The 14891-nt window shown below is 44.3% G+C and overlaps 1 protein-coding gene across 5 annotated transcripts in view; it reads right to left on the bottom strand.

Annotated features, from left to right (window-relative positions):
- ST6GAL1 (ST6 beta-galactoside alpha-2,6-sialyltransferase 1) overlaps window positions 1-14891 on the bottom strand; it is a 149126-nt gene that overhangs the window by 120206 nt on the left and 14029 nt on the right. The window contains exon 2 of one of the 5 annotated variants that reach the window (XM_063603014.1): window positions 10503-10633. The exons of 3 other annotated variants lie outside the window; for them this stretch is intronic. The gene's annotated coding sequence lies outside the window, so the exon portion shown is untranslated. The remainder of the gene's footprint in view (window positions 1-10502; window positions 10634-14891) is intronic. One more of the 5 variants, XM_008955852.5, reaches the window with a different exon arrangement.

Here is a 14891-nt window from a genome sequence, read left to right as displayed (position 1 = left end):
CCTATGAAGCGAGGAGTGTCTTCTCCATTTTCAGATGAGGTGACAAGAGCTTTGGTGACAGCACGGGCACAAAGCAGGTAAGTGACTAAGCCAGAGTTCCACACACAAAGCTGCCTCCCACAGCTGCCTCCCAGGGGCTTTTCTTTATCTTCCCTTTAGTGCTAGGCCAAGAGATTCCAGCAAAGAGCTGAAACTAAGTATGAGTTGCACACTGAGTACATGGGTGAGCTCTGACAAAAAGAGAAAAGGTGTCTGCATTTAGAGAACCAGAAAAGGGAAGCTCTTCTGCCATTGCCATATGCGAAATTTCCAGAGGAGGGTGCCTCTGCACATTTATTTGATTGTGTTGTTAATATGTTCTCTACAGCAAACAATCATTCAGCTCTGATTGGGTGCCTATTTTAGGTGCCAATCTGGATACAGGGGGAGACACTGAGCCCTTTTTAACTTATTTTATTTTATTTATTTATTTATTTATTTATTTAATTTTTTTTTTTGAGATGGAGTCTCGCTCTGTCACCCTGACTGGAGTGCAGTGGCACAATCTCTGCTCACCGCAACCTCCGCCTCCCATGTTCAAGCGATTCTCCTGCCTCAGCCTCCCAAGTAGCTGGAATTACAGGTGCATGCCACCACACCTGGCTAATTTTTGATATTTTTGGTAGAGACAGGGTTTCACCATGTTGGCCAGGCTGGTCTCGAACTCCTGACCTCAAGTGATCCACCAGCCTCGCCCTCCCAAATTACTGGGAGTACAGGCATGAGCCACAGCACCCGGCACAGTGAGCCCTTTTTTAAATCAAAGCAACACACACCAATGATTTTTAAGGTCCAGTGGTACTGCAAGGCTGTAAGGAGAAACAGCAGGCCCTGCCCCACCCCTCCATATCCCTAATTCTGTCTTTCAACTCCTGTATCTATTTCCAGAGTCGTCTCACTGTATCTAAATAGCATGCTTATATGGCTCTGGACTTTTTTCAATATTAGATATTATTCATTGACTTCCTATTATAGAAAATAAGGATTTAGCTCCTTACCACCATTCCATATACCACCTCTCCTGTCCCACATTCTCCCAATAGTTATACCATTTTTTATTAAGTCAACACTAATAGCTATGTTATTAAGTTACATTATTTTGTCAAGTAATTATTAAGTTACATTATTATAACCAGATAAATTATTATTCATAGCTGAGCCATGTGTGGTGTTACAATTAATTCCTTTCATGTATATTTCTTAGTTGCCATTTGTAGAGTCCATTATTACCTCATTTGTTTGTTTGCTTAACTTTCTATGTACTTGTCACGAATTCAGCCCTCAACATTCCAACAAAACTATAAAACTCATCACAGTACACTAAATACACCATTATGTACTAATCTTTTTTTTTTTTTAATTCTTAAAAATCTCCCCTCTGGAACCTTCCATTCTCCTCCTTCAACCTGAAGTGGTTGCTTTCTGTGCTTAAAGGAAGATCCCATTTATTCTTAGTTTACTCTCTAGTTTTGGAGAAACAAATGCATCATAGATTCCTCAAAAAAGGCTGTGTGGGAGATAAAATCATTGAGACTTCTCATACCTGAAAATGCCATTATTCCACCCTCATATTTGATTAATAATTTGTCAGGATATAATTTCTCAGTTGGAAATACTAGCCTCTCAGAATTTAAGGAATGGCTTCATTGTCTCCTAGCTTCTGTAGAGATAGATGATGTCAATCATATTTCTATTGTTATATATAATCCATTTCGGTGGGGGGAGGATTTTCTCCTGTCAAGAAGCTTTTCTTCTGGGGTATGTCTTTTTTTCAAGTCACAGCCCCAGGTACTCAAGTGGGCCTTTCAATGTCCTTCAGTTCTCAAAGTTTTTCTTGTATTATTTCTTTAATAAATTTTCCCTTTCATTGTCTCTATTCTCTTTTTCTGCGAGTCTTACTATTCTGATGTTGGGCTTCTTAGAATAATCCTTTCTTATTTTTCTTTTCTTTTCTTTTAGGTGGGAGGGACAGGGTCCCACTCTGTCACCCAGGCTGGAGTGCAGTGGTACAACCTCAGCTCACTGCAACCTCAACCTCCTTGGCTCAAGTGATCCTCCCATCTCAGCCTCCCAAGTTGCTGGAACTATAGGCGTGCACCACCATGTCTGGCTAATTTTTGTATTTTTGAGTAGAGGTGGGGTTTTGCCATGTGGCCAGGCTGGTCTCAAACTCTTGGGTTCAAATGATCCACTCACCTTGGCCTCCCAAAGTTCTGGGAATACAGGCATGAGCCACCACGCCCAGCACATTTTCTTTCTTTCTTTGACTTTCTGCAAGGTTCTGTAAGTTTTCTTCAATTCCATATTCCAAACCCTCTACTGATTTATTCTTCTATCACACTTTTAATTTCCAAAAGTTCTTTCTTAGTCTCTGAAACTCCTCTTTGTTGCACATTGCTTTTATTTTATTAATGCAACATATTCTCTTATCTCTCTTAGACTAGTAATTACAGGTTTTGTGAAGTTTTCTTCTGCTCCCTATATTTTCTCTATTTCTTGTGAGTTTCTAGTGTTGTTGTTGTCTCTTTTAATTTCTGCCTTTCATGTTTCAAACTTTTCTCAAATATCTGGTGATCGTTAGCTGTCTTTTTAAATTGAAAAGTGAGACACTAAAAACTGACCGGATGTTCTGTGTGCATGATCAGTGCTTCTGAACTGGTGGATCTTACGGGAGGGTGATTGTGAGTCAGCTGTACATTTTGTTTGGAACACCCTAAATATCAATATCTATAGGCTTTTTCTCTTGGGCTCTTAAGTTTATGCAGAAAGACTCCTCTAGCCTCATGACTAGGGAAAGCAGAATCTGACTCTAGTATCCAGCACTGTGTGACAGAAGCAGAAAAAGTGCTGGGAGCAGCGAGAGGCTTCGCTGGTGAGCATGTGGACTTTCCCTCATTCCCTCTGGTATAGAACTGCATTTCACACATGCCCCTCTTAGCCTGGACTGCTGTGCCTGATCTTAATCGGGTCTTAAAACTGAGCATGTTCCTGGAAAGAGCCTTAAAGGAAATACTAATTACCAGGAAGAAAAAAAACACACACACAAACATTTTACAGGCATAGATTTATAAATAGCCTCACATCAGTCCAAATCAGGTTTTGCCACCAAATGGGTTAAGAATAAAGCTTGACTTTCACAAATTTTTGGACTTGAAAGTTGCAGATAAGGGCTTGTTTGTGTATGCATTTCCCACACCTCCAGTCACACTTGCTACATTTTTCACAGGGATTTTTCTCACTCTGTGGGACCGGCTGCTTGCAACAAGACATGAAAAAAATGAGGCAGTTGAGATGTGGGTGCAGGGGGAAGGCCAGGCTCCACAGAGAGACGATCTAACGACACAGTCACTTGGCAGGTTTGAGTCCTAGTTCTACACTAGCAAGCTGTGTTACTCTGAAAAAGTTGTTTAACCTCTCTGCGCCTCAAAAATCACAAGCATTCCTATACATCAGCAAAACACAAGCAGAGAGCGAAATCATGAATGAACTCCCATCCACAATTGCTACAAAGAGAATAAAATACCTTGGAATACCCCTAACAAGGGAAGTGAAGGACCTCTTCAAGGAGAACTACAAACCACTGCTCAAGGAAATAAGAGAGGACACAGGCCGGGCATGGTGGCTCACGCCTGTAATCCCAGCACTTTGGGAGGCTGAGGTGGGTGGATCACAAGGTCAAGAGATCAAGACCATCCTGGCCAACCTGGTGAAATCCCATCTCTACTAAAAATACAAAAATTAGCTGGGCATGGTGGCATGCACCTGTAGTCCCAGCTACTCAGGAGGCTGAGGCAAGAGAATCGCTTGAACCCGGGAGGTGGAGGTTGCAATAAGCCAAGATCACACCACTGCACTCCAGCCTGGGTGACAAGAGTGACACTCCGTCTCAAAAGAAAAAAAAAAGAGAAGACACAAACAAATGGAAAAACATTCCGTGCTTGTGGATAGGAAGAATCAATATCATGAAAATGGCCATACCACCCAAAATAATTAATAGATTAAATGCTATTCCCATTAAACTACCATTGACATTCTTCACAGAATTAGAAAAAAAACTACTTTAAAATTCATATGGAACCAAAAAAGAGTCCATATAGCCAAGACAATCCTAAGCAAAAAGAACAAAGCTGGAGGCATCCAGCCACCTGAGTTCAAACTATACTACAATGCTACAGTAACCAAAACAGCATGGTACTAGTACAGAAACAGACACACAGACCAATGGGACAGCATAGAGATCTCAGAAATAAGACCACATATCTACAACCATCTGATCTTTGCCACACCTGACAAAAACTAGCAATGGGAAAAGGATTCCCTATTTAATAAATGGTGCTGGGAAAATTGGCTATCCATACACAGCAAATTGAAACTGGACCCATTCCTTATACCTTACCCAAAAATTAACTCAAGATGGATTAAAGACTTAAATGTAAAACCCAAAACTATAAAAACCCTAGAAGAAAATGTAGGCAATACCATTCAGGACATCAGCACAGGCAAAGATTTCAGGACAAAATCATCAAAAGCAATTACAACAAAAGCAGAAATTGACAAATGGGATCTGATTAAACTAAAGAGCTTCTGCACAACAAAAGAAACTATCATCAGAGTGAACCGACAGCCTACAGAACGGGAGAAAATTTTTGCAATCTATCCATTTGACAAAGCTCTAATATCCAGAATCTACAAGGAATTTAAACAAATTTGCAAGAAAAAAAAACCCCATTAAAAAGTGGGCAAAGGACATAAACAGACATTTCTCAAAATAAGACATTTATGTGGCCAACAAACATATGAAAAAATGCTCAACACCATGGATCATTAGAAAAATGCAAATCAAAACCACAAAAAGATACTATCTCATGCCAGTCAGAATGGCAATTAGTAAAGCCATGAAACAACAGCTGTTGGTGAGGCTATGAAGAAATAAGATCGCTTTTACACTGTTGGTGGGAATGTAAATTAGTTCAACCATTGTGGAAGACAGTGTGGTGAGTCCTCAAAGATCTAGAACCAGAAATACCATGTAACCCAGCAATCCCATTACTGAGTATATACTCAAAGGAATATAAATCCTTCTATTATAAAGATACATGCACGCATATGTTCATCACAGCACTATTCACAATAGCAAAGATATGGAATCAACCCAAACGTCCATCAGTGATACACTGGATAAAGAAAATGTGGTACATATACACCACGGAATACTATGCAGCCATAAAAAGGAAAGAGATCATGTCCTTTGCAGGGACATGGATGGAGCTGGAAGCCATTATCCTCAGCAAACTAACACAGGAAGAGAAAATCAAACACCATACGTTCTCACTTATAAGTGGGAGCTAAACAATAAGAACACATGGACACAGGGAGGGGAACAACACACACTGGGGCCTGTCAGGGGGCCTGGGGGAGGGAGAGCATCAGGATAAATAGCTAATGCATGTGGGGCTTAATACCTAGGTGATGGGTTGATAGGGGCAGCAAACCACCATGGCACATGTTTACCTATATAACAAACCTGCACATCCTACACATGTATCCTGGAACTTAAAATAAAATAAAATTAAAAAAAAAAAAAACCTCTCTGTGTCTCAGTTTCTTCATGTATAAATTTTGGGTTATTCCAACTAATTTTGAAATGTCATTGCGAGGATTTTGTTAAATTCAGCCAACAAATGTGGATTATGCCTATGATACCTGAGGCATTGCTCTGGGTCCTAAAGAAATAGCTGTGAGCAAAAGAGATAACATCCTTGCCCTCATGGAAGCAAGTTCCTAGTGAGAAAAGACACAGGGTAGTAACTCTGATGGCCACCTACGCTATTGAAGAGCAACGAGGAAGGATAAAAGGGAGAGAGCCAAGTATGACGGTGGGAGGAGAGAGGCAGGAGATTATAATCTTATATAAGGCTGTCAAATGGCCTGTTTGACAAGGTGACATCTAAATAGAAACCTGAAGAAGAGACGAAAACAATAGGATACATGAAGGAAGGTGTCCTGCCTGGAGGAAGCAGTGGAAAGGCTCTGAGACCAAAGTGTGCTTTATATCTGAGGAGTAGGCTCAGTGAGGTGAAGCAGAATGAAGCGGTGGAAAAGAGCAGGAGATGAAGTCTGCAGGGTCTGAAGGCTGGGTCACACAGAATCCTGTAGGCCTTTCTAAGCTCTGAGTAAAAGAGGAAGGCTTTCCTGGTTTTTGAGCAGAAGAATGACACATCACTACAGCTTTTAAAATGATCACTCTGGTTACTGTTTTGAGAACATACCACAGGAGCAAGACTACAAGCAGGAGGCTCAGTTATGAAACGATTCTAAGAGAAAGAACAGGTCTTCTGTCCTGGACCAACATGAATTTGATGAATTGAGTAAGTAGTTGTTTCTTAATTTATTGTGAAAGCACAGCTGACATGGTTTGCTAACAGAGTGGGTGCAGCGTGAGAGAAAGAGAATTTAGAATGACTCCAGAGTTTAAGCCCTAAAAGATGGAAAGATGAAATTGTTGTCCACTGAAATGAGGATGGCTCTTTTAGGGAGAAAAGCAGCAGTTCGATTTTGGGCTTGTCATATTTGAGATGTATATTAGATGTCTAAGGAAACTTGTCAAGTAGATGGTTGAATATCTGAGCATGGAACTCAGGGGAAAGGTGTGGGTTGGAAATATAAATTGAGGGTTGTCAGTAAATGGATGATATGAGATGGCCAGGGCATGAGGAGACAGAGAAGAGGCCAAGTCCAAGGGCCACTCCCAGAGGCACTCCACAGTGACCAAGTGAAAATGAGCCAACAGAGAAGCGCTTGAACCCGGGAGGCGGAGGTTGCAGTGAGCTGAGATCGCGCCACTGCACTCCAGCCTGGGTAAGAGAGTGAGACTCCATCTCAAAAAAAAAAAAAAGAAAAGAAAAGAAAAGAAAAGAAAAGAAAATGAGCCAACAAAAGGAACTGAGAAGGAGAACCTAGTGAGAGAAGAGGAAAAGCAAAGACAGTGATGTTCCAGAAGCCAAGAGAAGAAACTATTTCAAGGAGGATGGAATGGTCAATTGTATCAAACGTTGCTGATCCGTCAAGATAGGGACTGAGATCTGACCACTGGATTTGGCAAGAGAGGATACTGGTGAGCCTGACCGGTATGGTTTTGGTGGTGTGATGGGTACAAAAGACTGATCATGTTGAGTTTAAATGAGAATGAGAGAAGAGGGAGTGCAGGGTGCAAATGCAGACAACTCTCTCCAGGAGCATAACAATTGGCACACCCCCTCCCTTTTCACCTCCTGCCGTGAGTAAAAGCTTCCTGAAGCCTCACCAGAAGATGATGCGGGTGCCATGCCTGTACAGCCTGCAGAATCATGAGCCAAATAAACCTCTTTTCTTTATAAATTACTCAGTCTCAGGTTTTCCTTTACAGCAATGCAACATGGACTCATACAGTAGTACCCTTATAAAAGAGGCTCTGGAGAGCTAGTGAGCCCTGTTAGCACGTGAGGACACGGTGAAAAAGCACCATCCATAAATTAGGAAGCAAGCTCTCACCAGATGCCGAATCTGCTGGTGCCTTCAACTTGGACTTCCCAGCCTCCAGAACTATGAGCAATACATTTCTTTTGTTTATAAACCACCCTGTTTACGGTATTTTCTTATCACAGCCTGAATGGACTAAGACAAAAGGTATGAAAGTTTTCCTCCGACTGCCATTATTTTTTCAGGTAAGTTTAAAACAAGGTTATCAACTGAGAGTATGGATAGGGAAGGTGTTAGAGGCCTGAAGAGAGAGAAAAAGGTGCGAAACAGTCATCTAGATGACAGAGGAATGGTCATGCTTCTCAACTATCATTCATTGGAATTAACAGCACAGGTTAACAAAGAGATACTGGTGCCCAGGTCAACCTCACAAAGACTTTGATTTCGTTAGTTTGAGAGGAATTCAGGCAGCAATACATGTTATAATTCCCACCAGTAACACTAATGACAGCCAGGGTTGAGAACCAATGGACCAACAAAATGAAGCGACATGGCTTACAACACCAATGTCCCCTTAAGAGTCATGGTCAAGAATTACGGCCGGGCGCAGTGGCTCATGCCTGTAATCCCAGCACTTTGGGAGGCCGATGTGGGCGGATTGCCTGAGGTCAGGAGTTCGAGACCAGCCTGACCAACATGGTGAAACCCTATCTCTACTAAAAATACAAAAAATGAGCGGGTCATGTTGGCAGGTGCCTGAAGCTGAGGCAGGAGAATCGCTTGAACCCAGGAGGCAGAGGCTGCATGCAGTGAACCGAGATCACGCCATAGCACTGCAGCCTGGGCGACAAAAACAAAACTCTGTCTCAAAAAAAATAAATAAAAAAGAATTAGAGTGGGACCATTCAGGATGACACTATGCTTTTCTACAGTCACACTCAGATTTGTGGAGTAGGTATGGTGTTCAAAGAGCTGGATTTAGCCAGGGCTAAATGAGATACTTGCCCAGACATGTTAAGAGTTCAGTAAATGAAAGCTTCTACGTTTGTTTTTATCACCACCTAAGTGACACACAACATGCATGCAGCAAATAAAATCCTGTTTTTATCTCATCCAAATGATTCACCCAATCATATCATATCACAGAACTTTAGAGTCATTTGTGAATAACTAAAACCACAAATGTATATCCTTAACTATCAAGGTGGTCTTCTCCAGTTCTTTTTATTTGACACTGAGCACTGCACAAAGGGTCACTGGACCTCCCAGAAATCACAGAAGTCACAGGTCACCCCTCCTCCCACCTACCTGCTGTCTGAATTTGATAACAACCGTTTTGTACCATTTTGTGAAGCCCCTCCATCCACAGGACCTGGAGCCTGCACTTTAGTGAGCTCTGCCTTTGCAGTTCCTGCCTGGTAATCTGTCCCACTCCCTCTGAGGAGGCCCACTCCTGCTCCTAGCCCTAAGCCTGGAGCCCAGATACCTATGGAGAGATCACTGGGATGACAAGTGCCACCTCAACACCCTCTCTCCCCCAGTCAGGCCTGGCTGGATTCCTGCCCATGTAAAACCACCTGCTGGAAAACGACTGCAGACTCTATCCTGACCCAAACTGAGTAGGATCAAATGCCAGCAGAGAGGGGAAGCCCGAGGGCTCACCTGTCCAGGGAGTCTCCACTGTTAGCTCTGCCCTCCCTTATGAGTGGATCCAATGCCGCCCCCGCCCCAACTGCCTGGCAGATTCTTCTTCATTCTTTTAAAGCCTTTGAGGATATCATCTCTTTTTCTGGCCTTCTCTGCCCCTGCCTCCAGCTCCCTCCACAACCTGTGCAACTTGCTTTCCTTTGTGCCCCCTTCCACAGACCTGGCTCTCCTCCTAGACGGAGAGCTCCTCCAGGGAGAGGCTGTATCTCATTTCTCTTTCTATTCACAGCCCCTAGCAAAGTGGCCCATCAGGTGGACAATAACTGAGAATAACCATTCACATGTGCTGTGATATTAAAAATAACCACGATTTATTGGTCTCCAACCATGTACCCAAAACTAGGTTAGGCACTACCTCTAGGACTCATACCAATGCTACAAGGCAGAAAGGATGAATATAGACTAAGACGGGAAACTGAGGACCAGAGAGGCCAAGCTGCCAAGCTTGCACACCTGAGAAGTGGCATATCTGGAATTTAAACCCAAGTCTGTCTGGCTACAAAGCGTGTGGTTTTTTTTCCGAATGATAAGGTCTTTCTGAGGAAGGTGACATTGCAAATGGTAGTTAACAGGGAAGGCAGTGAGTTGCCTCCAAGCCCTCCTACTGTGAGTCACTGGATCTGGCTGGGGAGACAAGGGCAGGACTCTTCAAGTACAGAAGGATTCCCTGTGAGACGCCTTTGGTTCATCTCCTCCTGGCCAGTTTTTTTCCCCTCATCCAAATTTGCAGCCCAGAATAAGATGTTCATTGTGAAAAGCAAAAAAGGAGCCGTCACAAGCCCTCTGGCAGGAATCATCTTCTGGGGATTCATTCCTCACACTGTCAGCCACCACCTCCAGCTCAGGCCCAAGGCCAGCCTCCTCCCAGAACCAGCACTGTGCAGTCCACAAAGGCAATCCCTGAGGCAGGCTCTTAGGTAACTGATAACTCAGCCTGGCTGCCGCGTCACAGCTCCCTAGCTGCCTTCCTCCCTCTCTCACCTGGAACAAATTCCTATGACCCTGGTTCCCAAAAGGATAAGACAAGAAGAACAAGGTCCCAAGCTTGACTCTCCTCCAGGGCTCAGATCCATGAACCATCCCAGAGTATTTTCCCTCTTTCACCCGCCTGCTTGGCTTTTATTTCCAAGGCTAGAATTGGTAGGTAGGAAAAATGACTCTCTGGTGGAGCAGGAGGGCCCATTACAGCCTCACGGGCTTCCCACCACGGGCTACTGCAAATCCACTGCCTGCTCTCACACCTTGATCTTACCAAGAGAACACCCACTCAACTCACTGGTGGCTGGAAGTGTTCTTACCTCAGTGGACAAACAGGAGCATCGGGGGGCTGAGCTCATTCCATGAGGACTCCTAAGGGCTAGGCAGGATACTGGGCCCAGGGCTGTGCAGAGAAACCAGTCATCATTCCCACCATCCAGGACGTCACGGTCTAACATAGCAAATTTCACATAGCACAGTGAGCATGGCACAAGAGATCAGAAGTCTTCTCTCTCCTTTGTGGGCCATGAATTTGAGGGGGCTCCTCCGGAACTGAGGCTGGCTGGAGCTGAGGCTGAGCCAAAGGTGTTGGTATAGCAGAGAGACCAGTGAGATAAGGAAGAAACGGATCTCTTCAGCGATATGGAATAGCCTGGGTCTCTCTCCAACGACCATACACACACACACACACACACACACACACACACACACACACACACACACACACACACACACACTGGAGTTTCTGAACCCCCAAGAGCATACCAGGCCCCAGCCCACACCCTACAACCATCCTGATCCTTCCCGGAGCAAACGTCAGGTGCCTCCAGCCACACTAGCTCAGAGCAGAGGTCTGGCTGCCCGCCCAGTTTGATGAGTGTTGTCAGAAGCCCAATTTCTTTGAGGCCAGGGCCTTGCTTTGTCCTCATCGGTACTTCTGGAGAATAAAGCTGGCCACCGAAGTCCCCTGACAACCCTATCCTTCCTGGTCCCTCTTTCAGACCACTGGCGTCTACCAGACACGGCAGGGCCTGCCGGCGTGGCAGCTCCAACATTCATTCCTGTAGCTTGGCACGTCTGGAACAGCCTCCTCCACCCTCACCAAGCTGTTGACAGCCATCCCGACACAACTCTGGCCCAGAAATTCCCCAGCAACCAGGAAGGCAGGCAGGAGCGGTCTCTCACCCAGGCAGGGAGAGAGCCAGACACACTCCCTGCCTCCTCCCTCCCTCACTCTCTGCTGCCTTTCATTACAGCCTCCAGCTGGTTAACTGAGTCAGGGAAGCAGTTTCTTGCCTGTTGACCAGGTTGTTTGTGTCAACCCTGTAGGGGCTGTGTCTATGACTGTGAACATTTTCACAGACACCTGTGGGTGCTTGAACAGATGTATGCTCTCAGCAGAGCAAGGGGTGTGTCCGCAATAACAAACCCTTCTGTGTGCCTCTTTCAAACTGTCTCATCCTTAACGTCTATGATCTAATTTGAACATAAAAACTAATCACAGGCTAGGCAGTGGCACAATTATTATCCCCTTCTATAGGCAAGGAAATTAGGGTTCTGATTAAGTAGCCTGGGGCCACACGGCTGCTGGATGGTGGAGTCTGGACCATCATGTAGGCTCTTATATTTACCTAAAAATTTACCTACAAAATTTACATCTAAAACATGTTTTATTTTATAGGTAAATGTAAATAATAATAAATACAAATCTAAACATAAACGTAAATGTGTAAAATAGATTTACTTATAAAATATTTACTTATACAATTATTTTTACATTTTGTGTTTCATAAAGGTGGCTGATTCCGGTCTCTGTGCACCACAAATCATAGCACAATAGAAAAACCATGGGCATGGCTGTGCAGGCAGCACAGGGAGCTCAAATCAGTCTCACCACCATGCGACTCTGGGCAGATAAACATCACTATTTTTTAATGCTCACCTTCTCTGTACCATTGCACTTTTCGTGTATGTGCTGCTGAAGCAAGCACAGATCTCTCACCCTTAACTTCAGTTCCCTCATGTGTACAGTAGAGATAATTGTACCTGTGCTATAGGGTTGTTGGGCAACCTAGAGATATCTACGTGTAGTATCTGGTGTGCTGTGGACGCTGTATGAACAGCCGCCATGTTTTCCTTCATCCTTGCTTCTCCAACCACGAACCACCAACAAACTGCTCCCAGTAACCCCAGACATGCCACGCCCCTTCATCCCCAGGCCTGTGTTCCTGCTGCCCCCAGGCCAGAAAGGTCCTTTCTCCCATTCTCCACCTATCAAAACTCCATCGGTCTCCTGGGTGAAACCTTTTCCATTGTCGTGTGGGCCCCAATCCCCAGCTGTCCATCTGATTGATAACGTATTTTGTTCTGCCTAGAGTGAGGTGTTTGCATAACTGACTCTCAAATCCCCCACAGTGTTCATCCATCTGTATCTCCGCTCCCACTCTTCACTCCCCAGGAACCAGTTTTTAATGGTGCCTTTCGGAATAGCTTCAGTGGTCTGATTTAAGTAAGACTAGTTCATTATTTATAAAATGTCAATCAATATGCAAAACTATATAGAGCTAAAAATCACCCAAGAGCCCTCTATCCAGGAAAAAATGAATGAATTAGTATCATTCCTCAAGTCTCTATATCTGTATATGGATAGAAGTGTGAAAGATGGAAGAAAGCATGCGTGAAAGGATAGATGGGGATTGCTTTACACAATAGCTGTTTTGGGTCAGGAGCAGTGGCTTAGACCTGTAATCCCAACACTTTAGGAGGCCGGCGGGAGGATCACTTGAACCCGGGAGATCGAGTCTACAGTGAGCAGTGACCGCGCCACTGCACTCCAGCCTAGGTGACAGAATGAGACACTGTCTCAAAAAATAATAAGTTTTTTAAAAGTAAAATAAAATAGCTAATTTTATTATTTTATCTTATAAGGAAAAGGAACACTTTTTTTTTTTGAAATGGAATCTCACTGTGTCGCCCAGGCTAGAGTGGCACGACCTCAGCTCACTGCAACCTCCGCTTCCTGGGTTCAAGCCATTCTTCTGCCTCAGCCCCACCAAGCAGCCGAGATTACAGGCGCCCGCCACCATGCCCAGTACAAACTAATTTTTGTATTTTTCGTAGAGACGGGGTTTCACCATGTTGGTTAGGCTGGGCTCTAACTCCTGACCTCAGGTGATCCACCCGCTTGGCCTCCCAAAGTGCTGGGATTACAGGCATGAGCCACCGCGCCTGGCCAGAAAAGGTACCCTTCTTTTTTTTTTTTTTTTTGACGGAGTCTTGCTCTGTCACCCAAGCTGGAGTGCAGTGGCGCGATCTCGGCTCACTGCAAGCTCCGCCTCCCAGGTTCACACCATTCTCCTGCCTCAGCCTCCCAAGTAGCTGAGACTGCAGGTGCCCACCACCACGCCTGGCTAATTTTTTTGTATTTTTTTTTTGGTAGAGACAGGGTTTCACTGTGTTAGCCAGGATGGTCTCGATCTCCTGATCTCGTGATCCACCCGCCTTGGCCTCCCAAAGTGCTGGGATTACAGGCATGAGCCACCGTGCCCAGCCGGAAAAGGTACACTTCTAATTAAAGTTAGCACTTAACATCTCCTCACGTCTCCCCTAACCCCCTATTTCTGGTATATTCTTTCTACTTCCTCACATTCTGTTCCTTAGTCCTCACTGCCCATCCCTGCCCCTGCTTAGCTTTGCTTCTCTATTTGAACGGATTAAGAGTTCACCAATTGACCTTCCACTATGCCTTCTAAGTATGTTTGTCAATTAATCTTTTTCTTCCTCAAGTGGGTTTCCTGAGAAGGCCTCTTCAGTGCTAGATTCCCTAAATTCTTGCAAGTGTGAGGATGTCTGCCTGACATACTTGCAAAGTAATTTGAGTGTAAAATTCTTCAGTCCGATTGCCTTTGCCCCCGAACTCTGTAAACAATTTTTTTTTTTTTTTTTTAAATAGAGACAGGGTCTTGCTCTTTCACCCAGCCCAGAGCACAGTGGCACAATCATAGCTCACTGCAGCCCTGAGCTCCTGGGCAAGGGATCCTCCCACATCAGTCTTCCAAGTAGCTAGGACTACAGGCATGCACTACCACACCCAGCTGATGATTTTCATTAGGGTCTCGCTATGTTGCCCAAGCTGGTCTCAAACTTCTGGCCTCAAGCGATCCGCAGGCTTCTGCCTCCCAAAGTGCTAGGATTTTAGGCATGAGCCACCTCACCTGGCCTCTGTAAACCTGTTCAGTCATGTCTGAGACCAACATGACTTCCCTTAAAGCAGATACTAGTTGATCCCAATATCCAGGTTCTCCTTTCAGTAGTAGAAAGCTTTCCCCAAAACTGAGTTTTAAGAAGCCATATGGCCTCTCAGCTGGAGACTTTTTCCCAGAGTTACTTACAGCCAGGTGTGTCTATCTATGTGACTAAGTCTTGGCCAATGGAATATGAGCAAAAGCGACGCGTGCCTCCGCAGACTCTCCAATTACCCTTTTGAAGGCCCACCTTTGTATGATCTTTAGATCTTTGATTTAAGTGCTTTATCTTTTTTCTCAGCATAGGCTGTGATTTTCCTCAAGCCTTCCTTCTCTGTTAGCAATTTAATTTTCAACAGATTCTGTGATGTTTCCTGGTAACTTTTTCTGTAATGACATTGTTTTTATCCTCAATGTCTTCCTTGGCTCTGTAATTACCTTTTTTATTTCATTGAGTAGTTTCAT

The sequence above is a fragment of the Pan paniscus genome, chromosome 2 (genome assembly GCF_029289425.2).
Source record: "Pan paniscus chromosome 2, NHGRI_mPanPan1-v2.0_pri, whole genome shotgun sequence".
In the NCBI taxonomy this organism is placed as follows: Eukaryota; Metazoa; Chordata; class Mammalia; order Primates; family Hominidae; genus Pan; species Pan paniscus.
The sequence above is the reverse complement of the archived record's forward strand: the minus strand, read 5'-3'. Positions and strand labels throughout refer to the sequence as shown.